The sequence below is a fragment of the Epargyreus clarus genome, unplaced genomic scaffold (genome assembly GCF_041222505.1).
Source record: "Epargyreus clarus isolate Ecla_fem2 unplaced genomic scaffold, WU_Ecla_fem_2.2 ptg000003l, whole genome shotgun sequence".
Classification (NCBI taxonomy): Eukaryota; Metazoa; Arthropoda; class Insecta; order Lepidoptera; family Hesperiidae; genus Epargyreus; species Epargyreus clarus.
The window spans coordinates 15,375,712-15,400,653 of record NW_027332211.1 but is presented as its reverse complement, the minus strand read 5'-3'; the positions used below and the strand labels follow the sequence as shown (position 1 = coordinate 15,400,653).

The 24,942-nt window shown below is 35.0% G+C and overlaps 1 protein-coding gene and 1 non-coding gene across 3 annotated transcripts in view; both read right to left on the bottom strand.

The window, feature by feature from the left end:
- The window catches only part of LOC140755238 (uncharacterized), a 202,713-nt gene that overhangs the window by 131,075 nt on the left and 46,696 nt on the right, over positions 1-24,942 (bottom strand). The window lies entirely within an intron of this gene.
- Positions 6,861-6,933, bottom strand: TRNAK-UUU (transfer RNA lysine (anticodon UUU)). Its single transcript has one exon. It is a non-coding gene; the product is annotated as a tRNA-Lys (tRNA).

The window sequence follows — 24,942 nt, the reverse complement described above, 5'->3', positions numbered from 1 at the left end:
ATTCTTAAATCGTTTCGAATCTTGTGTGATATACCTATATGAATCGAATTCGAAGTGTGATAAATCGATTCACAAAACAATCGAGGGCAAAGAATTGATTCTCCAAAAATCTATGTTCGATCTTTTCAGCTAGTAAGGGAGCGAATATAGAGTAAAATACATGGTCATCAAGACCAAACAAGCACTGAAATACGTATCCGTCAGCAAAAAAATCTATATTACATTTGTTAATGTTCAGTCAACTTCAAAAAGATGGACTTTTGATTTTCTAGGATGAAAATTCGATTCACTGAATCGATCTATTACGGAATATCGATTGAAATAATCCAAAAGATCAATTCTACGATTAATCGACCTCAGATCACATCTCTAAAATGGGCAGGTATGGCACGGCACGAGCACCGAACGTGACCATCACACATGTAACGAGTTACTTCATTAAATCTATAATTCGTTATAATGAAACATTTTGTAATGTGTACATTTTTTATTTATTATCGCGTCCCAATTTCCGTTTCTCGGTATTCATGAATGAATTTACATGTGAAAGATAAGCGGGGAGACTCGGCGGCACGACCCACTTCTTACTCTTCAAATGATTACGTGTGACCAATTAAACTTGTATGTGGTAACATGCAACACACATATTTAAGCTGGATTTTTTATATTCCAAGCCAACACCAGGCACCACCAGTTAGGTCTTCTGACGGAAACTAGACACCTTCACCGACAATATTTGCAAGTTAGCAATGATCGGCTTTGACCTTTTATCATCTTTTTTATGTTAATGTTCATAAAGCATTTCCTTACGATTTATAATTCAAAATCAGAATAATGTAGCTGTTTCCATAAATACCTATATAGACATATTCATAATTTTAAATCAACCCAGTTATTAGTACTTACAGTCTACTATTGATTTAAAGACTCTTACTTTACCTAACTTCCTCGGTAACATTTATTAAATACATAATAAATAATAATCGTAACGTATGACTTCACTCGAACAATTGTGTAATAGGTATTCAATCGCGACCTACTTCCATTTCAATGTCATTTATGAATGACTTTCCAGTTGCCACGATACTGTGAGACTAATTGTATGAAATTAACACGCCCGATACCTATACCCGGAAAATGATTAGGAAACAATGAGGTTGGTTAATAAAGTCATTAATGTTGTAATTCTATTATAAGCAGGTGCCTGTTATAACAGAATAGGTATACTGTTACATTTATTATCTGTTTTGTGGTTTATATGAATGAATTATTTATTCGTTCAACATTTTGTAATTAACACATACCTATGTCGAATAAATTAAAACTGAATTTTAGGTACGCCTAACCAATATTTTTTTCTTTTTTTTTATAATATAAGAGTAGCAGACGAGCATGCAGTCCACCTGATGGTAAGTGGCTACTGCCGTCCACGGACATCTGTAATCAACCCCAGATAGGATTAGATATTCCTACCTGAGGTCGGCCACAGATGCGCCGCTACCCCTGAGGACTAAGCTGGAACGCCTCGAAAAAGTCTGTCTCCCTTACCACACCCTTCAAACCGTAACACAGCAGCGCCTAACACTGCAGTTATTAGGTAGAAATAGGTGTGGCGGTGGTGCCGCCGGAGTCGAACCACAAAGGGTTCTACCACCTTTAATATAGTTGGGTTCAAAGGACTACCCGATGATTGGTTATATGAAGCACACATAATCTATTGGTATGTCTTGATCTCTTCGTGGTGAAGGTGGCCTGGAACCATACCCAACGGTTCCCTAACGCATGGTGAAGAATCTTAAACTAATCAAAGTTACCTAACGTAATATAGCATAATGTATTTTTCACTAATGCAATAAGTGACAATGTAGAGGTTTGCTCTTAAATATGCAGCACATAACAAATCCGTGGATTGAAAGTGAAGTTGCAAACGAGCCCGCTCTTCATCTGGTAGGAAGTGGTCATTGGCTACTAAAATTTTTAATCAACACTAAATAGAATTAATCAAATTACTTGAAATCTACTACAGTTTTTATATTTAATCCATCGATAAGGCAGACATATAGTCATCGTCGCCTATAAATATTTGCAACTCCAGGGCAGTCACCAATGAATCGCCGGCTTTGGAGGAGAGCTCTTTTTGCAACTATTTTGAACAGCCACACGTCCCGTTACTGAATAGCACTCCAGGAATACCTCAGAAGGAAGTTCATTCCGCATCTTGTATGCACGAGGATCCACATCTTGTATGTTCGAGGATCAATAATTTTGTGCAAACCGAACTGTAGAAGACCGCCACGGGTCCGCATGCATTGCTATCTGTAACAACTAAACAAGATCGCGACGTATAAATCCGTCTTACCTGACCCACCAAACCCAAACACGCACTGCTAAGCAGCTAGAAATAGTTGTGAGTGTTGTGACGGTACCTCCGGAGTCGAACCACAAGCGCTACCACATTTTTCTGTTTATTTAGCACTACTATATATCATGGCAATAAATTAGTCGTTGTATATTTTGAGAAACAGCCTGCCAGTACTCACGTAATCCTGATAGGTGGGTAAGTGGTCACTTGACGGATGTTTAGATGTATATCGGAACCTGATTTACTTTCAACGGTTTCATAACATTTGACCGACAAACGGACCGTAAGTTGAATTGATATAACACAAATCGTTTGAATGCATGCCACCTATAATCTTTTCTTGGAATCAATTAATACAATTTGAAATGGTAAACAAAAAGTATAGGAAATTAAAGTTTCTATACCACCTATGTTAGTGCGAGCGGCGCCTGTAAGAAATATGTGATATTTTCGTTACATAGATTACTTTCGTTATATGGCGCTTCTAAATCACGCTATCGAAGTTTTCTCAACATCTTTTACGAAGCTCCAAACTGAATCCCCAAACCTCCAAAATGAAATGGTGACTCCCCTTGGCCAAGCACGTTATAGAGATAATTAAATTCTAAATTACATTTATTCAAAATTAATTGTTATTGATCTCTTTTTCGAATGCCACCTGTGATTTGGTAAGGAGAAGCAATGTGTATAATTTGTAATTTTTAAATAAATATATTAATATTGCCATATACCGGTATTAATATATTATATACGGTACGGTACTTAGGTATATATAATTAATTATTGTGGAACAGTAGCTACATCATGCGTATTTATTACGTTTGTAGTCATTTCAAGTTAAATAATCTGACAATGTTTGATTTCATTTAAAATAAAAAACTTAATTTAAACGACCATGATATGTGTTAGTAATAATACTTCTATTTTCATGCGATGAAGCCTAGGTGATCTATACATAATAATAATAATAAAATAGTAGGTATTTAGGTAAACCCTACATTAAATCAGTTTTTCGTATTTAGATACCTACCCTATAATTAGTTTTTTACTTAACATCTTTTGAATTATTTGTTCTGATAGCCGACATAAAACGTTGTCTATTCACTACTTGAACTTGAAACCGAGTGAGTACCTATCTAACTCTAAAGTGGAATTCGCGTGTCGATTCCACAAGCTGTTACCTAACCAAAATAATATATCACCGACGAGAGGCAAACAAAGTTTTGCAACATGCGTAACAATTGCCATAAATAATGGCCGGTGGCGCGTACAACACCGATAACAGTAACTACCAACTACTTATTAGTGTCAAAGATTTTATATTCTACTCGATACAACTGTGCCCTGCAAATAATTTCTCCGGATTAAAAAAATAATACTTTTTAAATTTTTAAACTAATATCAGCGTGAATTCATTCTGTGCGGAACTCTTTTAACTGTTTGTATATAGGACCCACGTTGTCACGATGCTATCACCATGAGGAATTTTGGAGGATTTTATTGAATCTACTAGTAAGATACTTAGTTACGTATAGGTACGCATAAAGTGCCAATATTTCGAGAGAGAACACAAACTGCTCGATCGCGTGTTGCTGAAGACAGTTGCCAATTTCACTTTTTAACTCATTTCCAAACAGGGAAATGTACCTACTCAACTTAGCCTAATGTTATTTCAAGATCATTTCCGTGAAGTAGAATTAACACAACACAAACAAATTTATTGAATTCAACTAATGTACATATAGTATGTGCCTTTCAACACTTCAAAACCACAATACCTCATTACGGTTTCCTCTGTTAATAAACTATCAAGAACTCACCTTCACCTTACATAATGAGATGAAATTTAACAGCGACATGTGTTTAGAAGGACAAACCGGTGGAATATGACCTAAACACATACGATGTTAGGAGACTTGTGCTCAGCAGTGGGAGCACAAGTCTCCTAACATCCTAACATCATAAGGTTGAGGAGCGTTTAGAAACACAACGTAGATTCTACAACCGCATATGCTATTATAATACAAAACAAACGCATGCGATTGCATCACTATGCAACCGTGTATGCGTGACGTAACTATTATATACAATACAATTCGAATAATGCGTGTACGCGTTACAATAATTTTAATTGTCGTTACTTTATTATTCTGAATATTCGTTCCGTAAATCATGTGTGAAAATTGTATGTAGACACGCATGGCGCATGTATACTGTGAGTATGTCTTCAGTTGCAAATTTGTGATAGTTTTATTTCTACAAAACAGAAGCAGTTAAAGAGCTGCAGCGCAACTGACGAGAAGTTATGATTGCCATTTATCAAGAGCTGTAGTAGGCGACCTCAAAAAGATCAAAAGTGGAACCACATAAGAACGATCACTGTTACAGTAATGTTGAAAAGCCACTTATCAGGTTCTGGCTAATTACATCAGTTACGACTAGAAAACATCTTTTACATCGATTTTGTCAGACATGAGGTTAGCATTGGTGCCACCGCTGTTGGACCAAGTACACTTTTACGGCCTATTAAGAGTCTATACGACCATATTCAACATGTTCATAATCATTGAAACACAAAAGAGTAGAAAAAGTCAAAATGAAATTATATTTTACAATAATTGCTTCCTATTTCGTACAAAAAGACGCAAGCAACCCGAGATATAAACTAAAACATACATATACGAACGTAATATACGACATAACTGGCTGTAATGAGCCGGATTACGTCAACACACGCAATTATGTACGCATAATGCTAAAAATTCAATGTTAGTCGTAAACGCACTATGTCGGTACGAATTGTATCGCCGAGTATGCTGTGCAAGTATGTAACTTTACCAGTTACATTACAAATGCATATTATACTTACGCGTTTAGAATTTATGTAATTTTATGAGGTATTATGTTTAGTTATGTGTGTCAGACGAGTTTATGTGCATTTAACAGATTATCAACTTATATACCTCTTTTGTATCCATTGAAAATATGTTTGTGAATATCAAGTCACAAATATCGGAAATAATAAATATAGAGTGCTCTTTGTGGTTCAACTTTGGAGTCACCACTGTATCACATCTATTTCTTCCTAATAATATCATTTTAAGCGCTGCTGTATTATGGTTTAAAAGATATGGCAAGAAATACATAGGTACGTATACAAGTGTTCCGACTTAATCTTCGGGGGGTAACAACACCAACAACGCATTTGTAACTATATGCTCGGGTAGGACTCTAATCTCATCTTGGGTTGATTACAAATGTCTATTGGCGGCACTTAACTTCAGATGCAATCACACTTGTTTGCAACTTCTATATAATAAAAAAACTGACTCAAAAGTTTGTTCTAATTTGAAAGGTAAAGTATCACAGGGCACTTTTAAGTCGCTGTATCTCTTATATTTGTAGGAAACCATTGATTTCAGGTAAAGTCTGGTATGCAAGGAGTTGTTTACAGATACCAGTAATTAAGTCCACCGATCATCCATGCTAGGTGGGCATTTATATACTGTACCTATGCAGTGGCGGGCTAAGGTCGTTGGAGGCCTAAGGCGGGAAGTTGGGAGGCCCCCAAAAGTGTAAAAGATTTATTTGATTTTACAAAATGACAAATGTGTCATAGAATTATTCGCAAAAAAAATACACTTTCCATAGATTGTTTTGTTCTGACGACCATTTTTTAGCAAATGTGTTTGCCCCAGGATCGTATGCTCGGGGCGGATCGCCATCTGCCCCTTCCCCCTACCCTTAAACCGCTAGAGTACCTACGTAGTTGCATTATATCTATTGCATAAAAATCAAGCATATTATACATATATTTCAAATTTACATTACCGAAAATAGAAAATATTTAGATTTAGTTAAATACATATGCAATTCAATATGCGAAAATATTTAATTTCAAAACAAACTCGTGTTGCTAGCGACATCTGTGTTCCATTCGTAAAACTTTCAACCCGCGTACACTGCCATCTAACGACAGCGCTCAGAACTACTTACATGAACTGCACACCGAGTGCGACCATCTTTACATTTATAGCAGTACAATACATGTACGGTAGATGGCGCTTACTCTATTACCTTTTTGGTTCCTAAAGCAATATTTTTATGTATGAAAAATCAATTATATGTAATAAATATAATTTTACAATTAAAGTAACCTAATATATGTAAATTTTCCCACAAGTATAATGAAATGCCTCTGTTCTTAGTATTTATTACTTTCACAAAGATGTGATAAAATATTTTAATTGATATAATTGTATTAATTAACCATAACATAATTATGGTTTATGGTTTAAGAAACTTTTCGAAATAATGGTCGATAATAATAAAATTTTCCAGTTATGAAGAAAAACAAAATAATACTATTCATTGAAATTCATACTAAAAATAAAAGTTGAATATAAAAAAATAATTTAATTCCCTCAAAAAATATTTTTTATTTCAATTTAATAAAACGAGTAAATTTTATAAAAATAAAAAACAAAAAAAAAAGTACCGCCCGAACAGGGACTTGAACCCTGGACCCTTGGATTAAAAGTCCAATGCTCTACCGACTGAGCTATCCGGGCTCATGTCGGGTAGGGCGTAAATATCCAATGGTATATTCAACGCGACAAAATTATATCATTTGCACATACTAACAATCAATCAAGTATTTTATTTAATAGAAATTTTATTACGAATACGTCGATTGCGACTTTCGTTAAAATTGTTATATATCGTTAATATTGTTAAAATAATTATGCAGTTTTTATTTTCTGCAATTTTTGCCGACATTAAATATACTAACATATTCACTAAAGAATAGAATGGGTATTTTTGTATGAAAGTAAAAATATTATTCACTGAACTCCTAAAACAAAACTACAATCATACATGCGCGCCATCTGTTTTCAACACTGGTAAACTCAATGATTTTGCTACTGGACGCTGGATGGCGCTACATGTCTCATGCTTCTATTCGAAACATCCCACACGTTGAACGACTATGTATAATCGCTGTATACAGTACATAAGACAAGATAAAACGCACATAATGGAATAATGAAATATAATGTGAACACTAAAAACAAAATATCTATGTGGTATGGATGTCAAACAAATATTTTTGATGTTATGGTAGCCTTGCCATTAAACCATGTAGAACTTCAATCCGTGAGACGATCTGTCGCTCTGGACCTTACCTTGGCGGGAGCGATGCTAATTAGATTTACTGACATCAATTAAAATTAGTTTTAATTAAATTAACTAAACAACAGTGGATTATTTGGCGAACTAAAAAACATTGGAAGGACATACTACTAAAACCTCTAATTAGATCAACACTGGCGGGCAGATTAATAGTTCTTCCGCCTAAGACCTAACCTAAGCCTAAGATTTCTATGACATCTAAATTAAAACCTAACAAAGCAAAATATTTAAAACCTACTGAAAATAAAACCTTAAGAAAAAAGGTTTACATATATTATCCTCTGTATCTGTTTTTAATATTTAGGATATTCTGTTGATCAATTCATTTTATAACTCCTACAGTTTGTGAATTCCTTTTAGACAATCGTAATTCATATTTTAAAACCCTATTTACACGATTAATTATTCAGTTTTAATCGTGATTAATCTCTCTATAGGATTTACTGAATATTATGAAATATCTTTTTAAATGATTGCTCGGACATTAAGGTAGTCGACAGCGTACGATATGAATATCCAGCCGACCACACACTTGTTACGAAATTAATGCATCAAATAATTCACGTATGCGTCATTGTTATTGGCTGTTCTGTATTTTGTAGATAGCCTGACACACTTACACACATAAGGACAGGCGAGAGAGGCCTTAGTATAACGATGACGATGATACAAGATTATTGAATTAAAAAATGTTAATTAAATTATAATTAACACTTAAAATGGCGCTTACATACGAATCGCACGCAACTGGAGCGTTGCTCAAAAAACTAGCCAAATCAAATACAAGAGACACGCGAGCAATAAATAATTGCGAGAAATTGTAGACGTGTGCAATTTTTTTTGCAATACTGCCAAATAGAAACATCGGACACGTTTGTATCTCGCGCTTATTTACACGTACGTGATATAATTACGTCGTTTTTAATGCAAACAATATTTCGCAAATGTTGAAGTTTTCGCATTTCGCAAGGAGAGCAAGGATCGATGTGTATGTAAGCGTCACTTTATCGGCGATTGACTCACTGTGTGCGTCGCAGACAGTCATAGTACCTGTAACAAACACGAGATTGTTTGATTAGCTGTGGTTAACACATTCAACGTTTTGCGATGTAATGTTTGTTTGGATTCGGTTAATTTATATCACCTCAATATACACAAATTTCAGACTTTGATCTACTAAGTAATGATAATATAATTTCCCGTAAGATAAACTTCACCACATAATGAACGAATCAAGTTTACTACTCTGCGGCGGCGTGCAGACTTTAGCCACCTTTAAATATTTAAGTCGTTTGATACTACAATTTCAGTGGAACTTCCACCGTGCACAGTATCAATTTCTGCCTTATAACAGTAGTATTAAGTAAGTACGTTGATGTTCTGGTTTGAAAGGTATGGTAAGCGAGAGACTTTAACAAAATATTCTAGCTTAGTCCTCATGAGTAACATGTCATCTATCAGGTAGGATCTCAATCTTATTGGCGCTTAATTACGAATGTCTATGGACAATAGCAACACTTCTAATCACTATAAAATAATTTTCTACACTTACATTACAGTCATTTGATAATTCTTTTAGAAGATACAAGAATATACATATTTTAGTTACATAGTATTAATTGGTATTATAAAGTGGTGCCCAATTAGGCGAATATTGGGTGCCGTTATACATAATGTACTAAACTCATTTCACCCGTCACTGTTTCATTAGCGGTTTAATCTTTAATTAATTATTAAATGACCTAATAAGGAATTATGTTAAAAAGTATGCTTAAAAATATTAAAAAAATGTACCAAATAGGTACTCCCAACTTGCAGCTAAATCCTATATGAAATAACTTGCTTTTTGAACATTTTGCATGTTAGAGTTTTGAGAAGTAGGTTGGTATGAGTAGAACGCCGTTTATAACGTTCATATTTTAGAAAATTTAAACCGAGCGGAGTTAAAATGTTCAAAAAATGCAATTTAACTTTAGTAAAATGGAAAATAGTTTCGGTAAAGCTGTATTAAAGCGACCGTGTGGCGGAGCGGTCACCATATCTGTCTGACTTGCAAAGGTTTCCGAGTTCGATTCCTACTTGGCATTGAAACGATGAGTTTATACTTCTTTTAGGATTTGATTGGTTTCATACTTTACTTTTTATATGTGCCTGCCACCAACTATATATGGAGTCATAATGCGAGATAAAAATAGAAAAGTAGAATGTAAACTACCTACTCATTATCTTGTCAAAATCTAACAGATTCAGATTTAAGTTTAAATAGCCAAAACCCCATCCAAATTGGAAATGGTAAACCTTTACTATAATAACACTACAACTACAACAAAATTGTTTTCAAACTTTTTAAGCTGTTATTAAATCTATGCTATGATTTTCCGACCCCAGACTAAAATAATTGACTATTCTAGGCAAAAATAGAATAGATTGATTATTAATATCTCTTTAAAAATAAATAGGTACTATTGCTGATGCGTATATAGAAAAAATCTCGTTACCGCATTAGGGCCAGTAGGTGCCGTAAAGGAATTTTCATCCTCCCCGATCGGGCTTCGGTCTGATACGACTCATACGACCCTCTCCCTCTGGCCTACATTTGTATACTGAAACCTAGTTGCGGTTAATTAAATTACATAATTTAATTCGCTGGTGCCGATGTAAAAGGCCTCGCGAAATGACGAATTTTGTCTCTAAAAATATTAGTTTAAGGATGGTATTGTTTTACGGTTCGTCTGCACATACACGATTACCACGCCTATTTCTGGCATACAATAAGTTATATACAGTGTCAAGCGCTCAGTATTCTTATTTAAAGATTGTGATAAGGGAAAAACACATCTGGAACAACTTAGCCTTCAAGGATAGCATTCAGTCGGTCGAGAGACATTCCAACATAGCTCATCCAGATGTCGGCCACGCATCAGGAATACAATCACATATGGGGTTCATTCCAGATGTCTTTTGGAGATAATTACCGCTTATCATTCGGTGGACGGCATCCTCGCTTGCTACTTTGTTGGTTTTTAAAATGAGGTTTTTATCTATTTCCCCTGTATAAAGGCCGATTCTAACCAACGCCAAACCGACAAGTTTCGAGCCCTCCGAATCTAGAATATTCCAGATATCTTATTCATACTATATCCAGTCGTGGTATCTATTAGAACTTTAGTAGTAGATGTGGCCAGTCCGTTGCCAATTTAGTTAGCGTGGTCTTTAGTAAATTCTGAAATCTATGTCGTTGTTTTTCTATCTACGTCGAAATTCACTAGATTGAGATTAAGTTCATGACGGGATAACATTTTTCGTATCCGTAATTGAATTTTCAGTCACCTCCGTTTCGTAGCCAACTGCAGCGCTGCGTCGAAGGACAGACTGCATTAGGTATTGCTTAAACTAAGTTATCGTTTCTGATATGCTGGCGCTACATGACTAATTTATGATGACCTAATGTGCCACTGCAGTTGAATGAGTTTTACTGCCTTCTTAGGCGCTTTACACCAACTAAACAGAATGGTTGGTTTTATTTTTAATTGGAAATACTATGTTATTAAAAATAGACATAATAAAACATCCGGGTGGTCCCTTCTAAAAATCTGCACGGGTAAAGAGGCCTCAAAGACCTGAATAATCCTTGTCCAGCCCTTTATGCAAACATTGTCGTTTCGTATGTAAGACCTGGATGGCAAGACGCCGTAGTTGTAAAAAAAAACGATGCTTTTAAACAATATATTGGTAATGGATATAATTAATTTTTGTAAGATAAAACATGTTCATTTTGAAATTAAATGAACACTCCTTACATTCCAAGAACTGCTCGATACATTTCGCGCTCGTAAAATTATAGAAACAGCAGTGCAGTATTTCAAAGAAAGTCGGACTGTTAGCGGCAGATTTCTCTTCAAGTCGACATCAGAATCTACTACGTGCGTTTTACATACAAAGGGCTATTGGTATTTTTTTTCACAGACAAACACGTACGTTTACATAGACCGGAAGCAATTTTTTTGAGCGAATGTTTGATCTACGTGTGCCTGTGTGACGTCACGTACGCTAGTGCACAACATATTTATCTAGTGTAAGGCAGTCACCCATCTAATACATATATGCTAACAGAACACTTTATCATTATATTATATGTACAAAATGCATAAATTTGTACTATAAGGTATGGGTTTATAGTTTTTGAAAATATTGGGAAACTGCAATACAAAAATCCTATAAATAAAGCTTTATACATATGTATATAACATAGTGTCATACACAACAAAAAGTGATGAATTTACAAAACTACCGGAAGACGAATTTATTACACTTTTTATGAATTCATTCATAAACTATATATTTGTACGTAAATACATACCTATTATATAACTACTATAAAACTAATAAAATTTAAGGTCAAAATTGAGATAAAGAATGGTAAATGACGTGCCTGGGATTTTACCTTCGGACCTCCCGAATACTCCCGATTGAGCGACCGAATTTCTAACTAAGCATTCCCTACACATAAAATATCGTCGCGAAAAATAACGATACTTTGTGAGTAGGTACGTACGCGTATTTTAATTAAATAGCCATGATAACACTTTCATTAACCGTATGTATATAGGCACTTACATATTCATCAACATCATATCGTAATAATATGAATGGAGCTTGTCCGTGTCACAGCGCGTGCAATGTGAATGAACCGCGTACGACCGATATAATGACTTCAAACCTTTGAACATTTTAATCGGACAACCAATGACACACACTTATAAATCTTTATACATAAAAAATAATTTCAGTTTGTGTCTGCAAATTTAAGTCCGCAAAAGTAAGTGATAGAATTACTTTTTTTTAATACTATAGGTAATCTTAGTCCTCAGGGGTAACAACGCATTCATGATTATATCATCATACCTACAGGTTACCTTCATATATCTATGGACGGCAGTGACAGTTTATAGTTCACGTAAAACTCCTAGTCCGCTCCGAATATAGAAATGAATCGCGTCGCCATAGCAAATTGTATGACTACACCTGCTCGGAACAACTTCAGAGCGGACTAGCAGTTTGGCGATAATTTCACCAGAAGATGGACTGCACGTCTGAACGTCCTTATGCTACTTATAAAAATATCCGTGCAAAGTCGTGTCATATCTCTTGTTCTTTGTAAATAATTCATTTATTTACGGGACCTAAGAACTTAGTCACGGCCTTATCTAAAGTACTCATTGATTTTAATGTAATTAGCTGTTGAACTATGCATTTTATTTAATAAATTGTTCATAAAGTGCAGTCGTTATGATTCGTCATTGTATTATACGTGTATTATAGTTTAAATGTCGGTTGTAAAAATAAAAAAAACACACAATTACAGTTTTTCCTACTACAATTACGTAAAACCAAATATATATTATAAATTGTAGGAATCGTCATTTGAATAGTTTAGCACTTTTTTCCTTGTCAAAATTAAACAATAAAGCTTTATTTTGTACAACTATTAATTAATAATAGTAACCGACCGAAGTTTCAGTTTTGATCGAAACTAGGACAAAGACCTAAGGTCCAGTTTCAGTTTAGGCTGAAAACCAGCAAAGGTCTAACACTAATTAACATAGCTAACTATAGATATCTCACCGCATTGTAATTGAACGAAGCCAAATGACTTAAACGGATGAAAATGTGTCAGCCATTGAATGGCTGCCATGGTGTAATTTACGCGGGACATTGCCGACATGTGCAGTTAAGTGGTGCAAAACCCGAAACCGAAGAACAAGTGCGGAGAAAAATCGTTTCATTCGTAAATGATCTTAAAACTACATTTTTGTAATATTTTTCAAACACGAAAACAGATGACAGTGCAATTCAAGTGTCAAAACTGGTTACATTTTCTTGTTAGGAGTGAGTAATCTTTACTAACCTGTGCTAATTAATAATCCTTAGTCTTAACCTCCTCTTTCTACAAAGTTATATTAATTGGAGTCATGAAAAACATTTAGTCATAGCAAACACTGGCATAATAAGGTACGTGCGTCTTTTCGAGTATATTTGTTGTGATGTTGCTGACTTTTATTCGCAAACAATAAAAATCTACCCCGAAGTTACAAGCTATTCACAAAAAGGTTACAAAAACGGGGGCAAGGCCGGATCGCTATTCTCAAGTAGAAAGATTAAGTATGTATTTTTGATATTACTAAAAACATTTTTCTTAGCCTTCGCGTCAACCTTTTCAAGGAGTAGCGTTACGCGATCGCATACTTACACAATATTATAAATTCGAAACCAAAAACAATTCTGACACGTATTCATCCGATTAAGCCGTTAGCCGAATTTACAGAGCTTGTTGGAACGTTGAGTAACATGTTTTCAGAAATCTTTTTTTCAAAATTCATATCATCAGTGGTTAGGTGTACACAATGGTATAATTCTACCTCAAGGGATCTTAGCCACATAGATAATTATAACACAATCATGTATTAACGTGTTAATAGTTTCAAAATTGCAATTGCAAAAAAACACGCAACATTTTATGTGAAAACAATTTACAAATAGAAAATCTTCGACAAAATAGTGAACATAGCCCAGTAGAGTGGCTCATTAGACAAGTCCATGCCGATTCACGATATCCAATTACAAATAATAGAAGAACACAATGGAAAGGTAATATAGAGACAGTATTGACAGGCGTTATAGGGAAAACAATGGATTTGAGTCGATCCCCGGCAACGCCCAGCGACGTCAGCGCCAGACAGACAGCCCGGCAGGCGATCTAGTCTCATTTAAGTAAATAACACAGACTAAAAATATAAAGATGCCTTATTACACACTATTTCTTTATGTGTTTGTTTTTTTTATATCTGTATTGTGTGTGCATAAATAATAAATAAATAAAGATACTGTGTAGTGAAACATTGGGTTGGAGCACAACTTGAATTGACGCATCTTTGATAGTTATGGTGTATTTCGTGATTGCGAATCAAACTTTAGGTGATGTCGAATTCTACGTATTTCCTCACATAACGATAAACACTATGTAATTTTTAACAGACTTCGAGAATGTTCGGTTGTATGTATTTATTTAATGTTTAGTATTATAACAACGTAAATAAGCCTGCGATTCTTCTTTGTCCTCAATATATGCGGACGATAAGTATTGTATATGAAAAGCTACAAAGAGGTAAGTATGACTCAAAATTATGTTAGCAGGGTTAAGTCTATAATTTTTGGTCTGAGGTAAATATCTACCTAGTAAGGGCGAAATAATAGATACGCTTTTAGTTATCCAAACTCGTTCCAGATTGAGTTTCGCACGAAACACGAGTTGACAAAGTATGTATGTACATATTAACTAACTACACATTAAAGTTGTGCGGAACCGAGTTTATTTGAAGTTGAAAGGTATACACAAAATACTCGTAAAACGCGAATGATTTACCGCTCTCGACCTGTTGACACGGGCGGTTAAGGCTACTACACACACTCACACAAAGTTACAGCTGCAGCTTTTACAACAACCTGCAATTATAGCTTGCAGTTATTTGAACCTAAGCCTGTCGTCAATCGCGGATAGTATAGATTTGTTTCACATAACACTATAAACTTAAAATGTATGACTTAATAATTTTGTTTAATATAAAAGCGAAAAACGCGTCTCAAAAAAGTAAGCTCTCAACTGTAAGCAATATCTAAACGAACAGCGTTATACGCTAATAGTCGCGTATAGAAAAATAAATTATGCAGTTTTGTATCAGGAAACGGGGTACAAAAATGTAAATATCATGTTACCCATGCGTGAAGAGCGATTACAACGCAATCGTCCGATTTGCCGTGAACTTGCAACATGAAAAAAACACAAACGAGAGTGTGTCGGAGGCTTTATCATCCACTGTTCATTAAAATAAAACCTTGTATTCTTCTACAAAGTAAATACTTAAAGTTAATTTACATTATAATAGGTAAGCTTTGACGAATTTTCTTACATATTTCCAATCCCCTAGAGAATTTCCATACGGCTTTAACAAGTTTTATATCACCCACGATCAACCTTGAAAATAATATTGACCTCTCATACAAATTAACTTTGTATTTATACATGCGTCATCTTAATAACACGCAAATTTTCAAGACACGTGGATCATTAGGCACCGTGTGTATCAGATACCTACTGAGCGTATCAGACACGGGTCGTGGCAGACAAAATAATATTTTTTTTATACGATGTCGTCGTCAACCTATTCCTGTCAAACTGCTAGGAACGGGTTTCCTCTCAAAGTGAGAGGTTTTTCGGCCAAATTCCACCGGGCAGGCCCAGTGTGAATTGGTAGATTTCAAATGCCTTCGAGAACTATTCTTCGATAACTCGTAAATAGTTTTCCTAGCGAAGTTTCCCTTCACTGTCATAGCAAGTAACAATAAACTTCTAATAAGCTTATTGAAAATGAGAGGTTTTAACCTCGGTCCTCCCGATTGTTGGCCGATTTTTTAAAATTGTATAACCTAACGATGAGGCAGACGTGCTACCTGATGGCAAGTAGTCAACGCCGCCTATGCATATTTGCAACACCAAAGGAGTCGCCAATGTATCGCCGGCTTTGTATGAGAGCTCTTTTTGAACCTTTTTTGAATAGCTAACCAATAGGCTGGCTATCACTGCTTTTGATTACAATACTACCACTGCTATACAATGTGTATTAACATATCTATAGTAACACGGCCACACAGATACGAGTCGTGCCTGTCGACAATATTCTATAGAAAAAAATATATTTTGTCCGCAACGGCTCTCGCCTGGCACGTTCAATGCCTGTAGATCTAAAAAAGATTATTTATTTTGTAATATAACGTAGATTTTATCTAAATAATTTGGGTCTATATAAAATTAAAACGGTTGACGCAACTTTATTTATAGTTTACGAGTACGTAGTACAAGTTTATGGCTTACGAGTATAATGTAACGACTTCTTAAATGGTCTTAAAGTAATTTACTAGTCTTTATTTCTTGAATAATGAATACTTACTAGAATCTACAGACTACAATCGTATATAATCAAAATATGATTCTAAGATATAAGGAAATTGGCATTAAAACTTTTATGGGCAATCTTCTAGTAAGGGATGTTAATATTATAAGCGTTTATGAAGACCGAGATTCAATCAGTTGTAAATGGAGTGTATCAAGTACGAACAGTAAAACAGATTTCAATAAAACGATTACCCTAATATAAAACGTATTTCAGTATATTGTTCAGGACGTGTTGTTTTTGTCCTTATTTAAACAATACTTCCTACTCACTACTACTACTTGTTCACTTGTTCTTTAGGGGTAAAACGAGGCCCTAATAAAAAGATTCCGCTGTTTCTCCACAATATTTAAAACCGTAACATTTTTAGTTACTACATAAAAGACTAAAAATAAAAATAGTCGAAAATTGGTAATACGGAACCCTCAGTAATTACCTCCTATTTGACCGTTTTTTCGACGTCGTTTAATAAAACTTGGGTTCCATTCACTTTATTACTGGCTTTTAAAATACAACATACAGTAACTCATTCTTCTCGGCGCAATGGCTGAGTTGCATCGTTTACATTACAACTCTTTGTCCAATAAGTTTAAACGTTTTGTCTGAATAATTACATTATACGTTATACGAAAAGAAAAGTAATCAATACGAAAGTTGCGAAACATTAGATGATTTCTTACGTAATAATGCAGTATAATTACGCAACGCGTACCTAGCCTTAACTTTAAAACATCTCTAGGTACTGTCCAAGGTGGTAGAATCATTTGGTTCCATTTTCCACCACCTTTTTCTATCGACAAGTAGTTTTTGCGTTTCAATGGAACGTGGAACGGGGCGGCTGTGACCACTTACTACCAAGTGGATTGCATGCTCGTTTGTAATTAATAATTGAATCCAAGTTACAAGTCAATTCCATACAGATTTCTATCGTATGATGATGACGATATCTATCCAAATGATACTTCTATCATCGGGTCAATACCGGATCATAGCGGCCAATAAATTGAACAACGAGCAGGATCATCCTAAGTGCTTCATCGGCTCATACCTCTTAGGTACATCAGATCACAACGGGATAATGGCAAAGAGTTTCCACTACAAATAGATATCAGAACAAACAACTTTAAGAGGCAGGATAATCCAGCTCTGCCCGCACTAAGTGGTGCTCAATCGGCGGATGTTCTCAGCGACCGAGATTCAATTGGAAAATACACCGGGTCCACCGCTGGATAACTGGGTCACGCGACGGGAGGTTAATGGGGCCCAAGGTCATGGCAATTATCGTCACGTGACACGGAGTTTACGGTGTTAATTTGTTACCTATGGGTGACCATTTCGACATAACTCTATTGGACTTATAAGATATCAATAATAAACTAACAAACAATTTCACTTACTTTCTTTTCGTAATTATAAATATTATAATTTGGGGATATGCACATCTATCTTTATTGCTGAAAATTCATTAAATCGAAATCATAAGAAGCTCTTATAGAATATAGCAATCTATTCGATAAGATTGGTACTAACGTTTTTTATACATTTTAATATACTCAACTCTCTGAAGTAACGTATGAAAAGTCCTTATTTTACTATTTTTAGGTTGCATGCTACTTTAGTGTATTTTAAATAACAAGACCTTCTTGATTCTCCAATTGATTAATCCGGTCTAAAACAATGTTTATGAATTTAGCGTCCATATCGGAAATTAAATGCTTTGTGCATGTATACAGAACAATAAACCTATGTTGTAATGTAAGACCATATTGTAATTGTAACAGTAACATAAAAACACTCAAAAAAAGAAACACTGCCTCAATGAACAAACGTTGATTTATATAACTAAACTTCAAGGCATTAAAAAAGTTATTAATTCGCTACTACAAATACAAGCTCTTACTAATGGTTTTGTCTGGATTCGCGTTTTATCAAAATTAGTTAATCTGTTTAACGGAATTATAAATGGACTAAATATTGTAATTGGTATTTGAAATACAGTAATTTGCATAACGATGGCTAGTTTAGCTTTACATTTAACGTATTTTCTATTTATTTTCCTATTAATATATTTTTATTCGAAAAGAAAAAACGTTTTTAATGGACTGTTTTTTCATTAAATTTTATATACTTAAGATTCTTATGTTGCAGACCGTACTTTTAAAAAAGTAATTTGAAATTTGTCGCCATCTTTACAAATTGCCCGCCGTTAGGGCTTATAAAAGTCTGAAACGACGTACAGACACCTTTATTTATTTACACGTTTGTACTCAAAATGCAACATTGCAACAACGTTGCACGTTCGGACGTGGATTCGCCGTTGCCAAACCACCAACACGAATTTTCAAATGGCGGAAGCAATTGCACCGACCGGGCGATCGGAACCACACATTGTCACGCAAGTCCGTTTAGAAAAGTTTCGGCAACAATAGGTACATGCGATATGTATGTATATTGTTAAAAATTTCGTGCAGACTTAAGCTGGAAAATACGAGAGAATCGATTCTTTTTGTTTGGGAGAGATGCGAGGTTCTTGTATATGGCAAGACAACCTCTAGTGTTTGTAACATTTTGAAGCGACAAAGGAATCCTAAATGAACCTGTTAACTCCATGATTGTAATAACTCGCTTTTCCTACGCTACCTGCTTTTCATTTAAACCTAACCTAAATTTTATTAATTACCTAGACATAGTCTCAAATTATTGATCGACATGTTTTATGTATCTCTTAAATATGTGTTTTGAAGATTTCAATCGGATTATACTGATGGAATCTCTAAAAACAGGAAAGTGATTAAGATAACATAATTTGGATAATATTGGCGGATTATATTATGTAACCGCAATTATTAGAATTTGCATAGATCACATAAAGATAACGAAAACATAATATAAGTCAATCTGATTTCGTATTATGCAAGAATTTCGTGAGAACAGAAAATATTTTGTTAACAATGTTTACACATAATGCACACATTGATACGCCCATATCCTAGAGCCTAGAACATTCGAGTTCTATAGGTATTCGATCCTAATCAAAGCTATGAAATATAATATGGCCACGGAGTGGACATTGTTACACAAATTGGACATTTTCATACAAATACTTCCATCCCGCTTCACACGGACCACATTTGACATATATTTTAGAACGGCTTGGTACCAATTAGTAGCAAGTCGTGGATACTTTTCTTATCCATGGCGGGTCTCTTAATACTATATTGGGTGTCTTTGGTCTAAAGAACTTGGCGTCGTGCTTCAAATGCCAGTTAAAAGAATAACGATCTGATAAAATTTGTTTGATCTGGGAGTCAGCAACCGTGTCTGAGTGTAAAAGTCTAGATATAGGAAGGAGCCTTGGTATGTGTGCATTTAGAACTTTCCTACATCCACAATATAGTCTAGACTGAGTTTAGAACAGGTTAGTGCGAGACGCTGGGTGCAAATAGAGATATAAGTATCACTACATACACGCGCATCGGGATAAGACGTCAAAAGTTTGGAATGCCGTACGGTTCATTTGCGGAATTAAGACAATAAAAAATGTTATAGAGATGATAAACCGAATCATTTCTTAAGAAAAGCGAATCGAACACTTATGTTTCAGATACTGTCTGGACTCAGTTTATAGATTTGTCTGATGTTTGTATCTAGAATAAATGTTCGATTGCGCTTTTAGATTGTAGAAATTATTATTTCTGAGTCTTTAAGTATTTTGGGGACATTTCCCCTTATATTCCACTGAATATGTCCGAAAAATTGCATTAATTAATTGTAATCCTTTGTATTTATAACGTTAAAAAGTACTTTGATAGTTTACCTAAAGTTTATTATTTAATTATAATGTCACTTTGATACAGTTTATTCACTTAATAATTCATATTACAACAAATACAACGAGTAAGATAAAGTAATAAAGATTGTACAGACACACTGCTTATTTTTATAGAAATTGCTTCAGCTGACACGCGACTGTAAAAAAGGCCCTAAATAAATGGTATTAAAATCAGTGTTTCTATTATTTATACGGAAACTCTTTAATCTAATGAAATGAAAGCCTATTAAATTCCATGTAAAGTTTATCTTGGCGTATAACTGCCAACAAAATAGGCCCATCTATTTCCAAGTAGGAAAACCTTACGAGTATAGTCAAAAAAATCTCATTCAAATTTTGATGACTTCAAAATATCTCAAATTCAGAAAAGGCAGTTATTTTGCAATTACAAGCGCTTTTTATTTTCACACCGTCTGTATTTAGTTGCACTGCGTTCGAAACAGGTTAAGGCTGTAAGTCGCGTGTATACGGTGTAGGTATATAACGAGATAGGTACAACACTACATAGAAAAGCACTCTGAGGCACGACGCGAAATGTTAGGAATGTTCTACGGTTCGCTTGCCGATTGAAAATGTTCCGTTTGTCTTTTACAAAACAAACGCAACCGGATTAAGAGCAAGAAACACCGCAGACTAAGTACTACCGCAAGATATTCAACTAGAACAGTTCTACTATAATATCTTTTTAACACGCTTTTATTAGTTTGGGTTGTACGTTTGTATGTTTGTATGTATGTACGTAACAGTAACGGAATCTTTGAGCCCGATTTCTATCCACTTTGAACGTTCAGTTTAATTCAAAATTTTGAAGAATTATCAAGAACCGATGACAATACACGATGTTAATAATTTTGTAGCATTGCCCTTATCAATATCCTCAGGATTAACGATTTTCGAGGCGAGAGAAAGCGCCTTATGGAGCATTCAGGCAAAGTTACTAGATTGATTTTTAGCTCTGGAAAATAATAATGTTATTTCCCTATAACTCAAATGTACTGAAACATACCTATAATACCATCTTGTAGAATGATTTTTAGGATTCCGTACTCAAAGGATAAAACGAAACCCTCCGCTATCTGTTCGTGAGTCACAGGGCTTTATCTCTTAAACCGTAATAGATAGACACTTAATTTTTTTACAGACGATGCATAATGATGGTCGCTATAACAACAAATACTAAAAATTAATAAAATATAGTTCAATAAACTAAAAAACACGCTTTTATGATAAAATCAACTAAAAAGTAGAAAATAATTTTCAATCTAGGAATCAATTAAGGAACAGTAAATTGTATAATTGTGAAAAAAGTGTGGGGTGCTTTTCGAAAATTGATAAGTGGAGCACTTGAACTATATTTATTTTATCTATAATAAAATATTGCAATCAGTTCCAATGGCAGATATTAACCTACGTTTTCGTCAATAGAGAAACCTTTCATATATCCTTGGATTGGAAGGTGGTAGATCCCTTTGTGGTTCGACTCCGGCAGCACCACCGCCACACCTATTTCTACCTAATAACAGCAGTGTTAGGCGCTGCTGTGTTCCGGTTTGAAGGGTGTGGATGTCCATGGGCGGCAGTAGCCACTTACCATTAGGTGGACTGCATGCTCGTCTGCTACTCTTATATTATAAAAAAATAATAAAAAAATATCCATCGCAAAAAAATCCTTAAATGGTCTCAGCTAAAACTCAATTAGCACGTAAGTTTACATTATTCACAAGCTCATTTATAAAAATATAAAACTAGTTAAACCCTTTTTCCAACAATTATTCAAATACACTATTTATACGTTTCTAAAAGGGCAAATATTTTAGTAAAACGTAGAGATGTACGTGTTACATTTTTAACAATATTAAATTTAAAATGCAAGCTCATTCTCAGAGGGGTATATAGTGTTGGTAAACTTTAGTAATACCTACACTTGTATAAGAAGACTTCAGGTTGAATGTTTAAAACCTAGACTAGTAAAAACTTGCCCAGTACAATAGTGCCAATCTTTAAATCGATATTGATATTCTACTCAAAAAACTTGAGACTCCTTGAACATAAAAGGATCTTATCGTCGTTTTTAAACAAAAACTTACAAGCTTTTCAATGACGAAAATATCATCAGAAAAATACTCGACTATTTTTGGACTACTATCCGTAAAGGTGAATCGTGTAATGTTTCGTGTTATGTAAAACTAATAGTGTGTATGGAACAGCAAAGATACCAGCGCAGGGTTACATGTATAACTAATGTGTGTACATCTGGAGGCACGGCAGTGCCTCCGCCAAGTCGAGCCAAAAGAAGCGGCACGGCCGTACCATACTTTTCCCGAAGCGATTCGGCCCATTTTTGACCCCCTGTAACTTCGTTGCATATGAAGCTAGAAGCCTGAATTTTCAGGAGCCAAGCAAGGATTGTATAGACACGGTACATTTCGAATTTCATTCAATTTGAACCAGTAGTTTAAGAATTACAAGTAGTTAAAGTTCGTAATTTTGTCACTCACTCACTGACTGACTGACCGATCATCAAAAGTTTAAGGCACTTCCAGCAGACATAGAAGGTTGAAATTGAGAATACAATTAGTGTTTAGTATATAACTCATAGAAAAACTAAAATATTTTGCAATTTCTGTCCAGTTATCTAGATACACCAACTACATTAAATAACTTTGTATCCTATATAAGTTATATAGGATTACAAAGTTACATTTGCAGTTAATGAATCTGTGTTTCTGTCCGCGAAATGTACGAGTAGTAGGGGAGCCCATTATGTTAAATGGGTAGAAACTCGAGCGTCAATAGGACGTATACGATTGTGTAGATTACACGTTAGAGTGAAGAAAAGGTTGTGTGATATTTTTCGATTTACCGTGGGAATAGTTTCTAGATGATTCGAAAAATGTAAAAAGCAGAGTCAGACATACTCAAGGCGCGGCAGGTTAGTGATAGAGTATATATCTCTGATGCCGGAAATATGTTTATTTGCTGGTTTGCATAGGGGGACAGCCATACGAGAGGTAAAAATGGAAAAAAAAGTAACCAGCACATTAGATTTTCAAAGGGCATATGAAGTTACCCCAGATGAGTCCCCCATTCGAAAGACTGACGATTCGATTCGAAAGACTGTAACTCTTCGAAAATGGGAAAAAAAAGTTATCTTGACACACTCGAGGGCGTAATATTATTATACAGGAAATTCCAGCTGATGTTTTACTTATCATAACCCTTCATGTGACGATTTAGTGGAGGGGTTTTTTATACTGCCGATTTGAAAAAAAAAATAGAATGAGAATATATAAAGAATAATGTATTTTCCATAAAATTTGCCTTTTCCTTTAGTTTGTTGTACACTATTACTTTCCAGGGATCCATGCTAATAAATGGCGCTATCAGATAGTGCATATTTTCTAGCATTATTTCCTTTGTATTAAAAAAAATACCGCACTCGAGTATGTCCAGGTATAGATTTTTTGCAACCTTATTACTCCCTAACGCCGCCCTCAAACCATCAGATTATAAATTTATTGTTTTCAGCATGTAATTAAGCTACTATAGATAATACGATTTTTTATTAATAGTCTGATGGACTTCCCTGGTTGAACCCCCCAAATGGATAGTTTAAGATACTCTATAGGATGTAAGGTATCTCCCATATCTTAATCTGCCGCGTTCGAGTCACTCTCGAAATCCCGTCTTGGGCTCCCCTACTATTATAGGCGACGTCAATTGTTTTTATCCTCGAGACAAAAGACGTTTTCAATTCCAACTTCAATTTAAATTCAATTCAAATAATGGGTGAAGTGCGAATCGAACTCGTACACTGAGGGTTCCGTACCACAAAAATATTTGTTTATTTTATTTTTATTTATACTAATTGATGTTATAGCAGCCATATAATGCATTGTGAACATTTCAAATGAAAAACGCTAAAAAATAGCAGGTCCTTATATGTTTGTCTCTGTAGTTCCTGGACTAAAAAAGGGTTACGATATCCCGTGCCTGTCGTAAGAAGCAACTACAAGGGGGCTTCCGGAGTTGGGAGTGGCAAGAGGGAGCTCGAACCGTCCAATAAGTGTCCCCGGGAAGGACGGCGGTATGTGTAGTCGCATACCGTCGTGAACACCGGATAGTTTAGGAGGAGCGAAAACTGTTCTCCCAGGGCAGAGCTCGATCGGGGCATCGCGCTTAAAGGACTTCTGTTACGTTCAGTCGGAGATCCCGGAGTTCTCCAACAAACGTTGAGGACGGCCACCGGAGGATTTTAGTGCGGCTAAAGTCCCACATAACCCGGCGTCACTCCCACGTCGTCGAGTACCTTTTGAAGATTTCCTCCTCATAAAGAAAAAGAAGGCCCTTGTATGGCAACTCTCCTTTATTTGAAAGTTTTTCTTTTTATTTTTAGTACTTATTGTTAAAGCGGCCACCATTATACATATTCCGTAAAATTTTTAAATTTCTATCTATTAAGGTTCCAGAAATAGAGCTCTATGTCAGACAGACAAACGGACAGTTTAGAAATAGGGTTCCGTTTTTACCCTTTGGGTATGGAACCC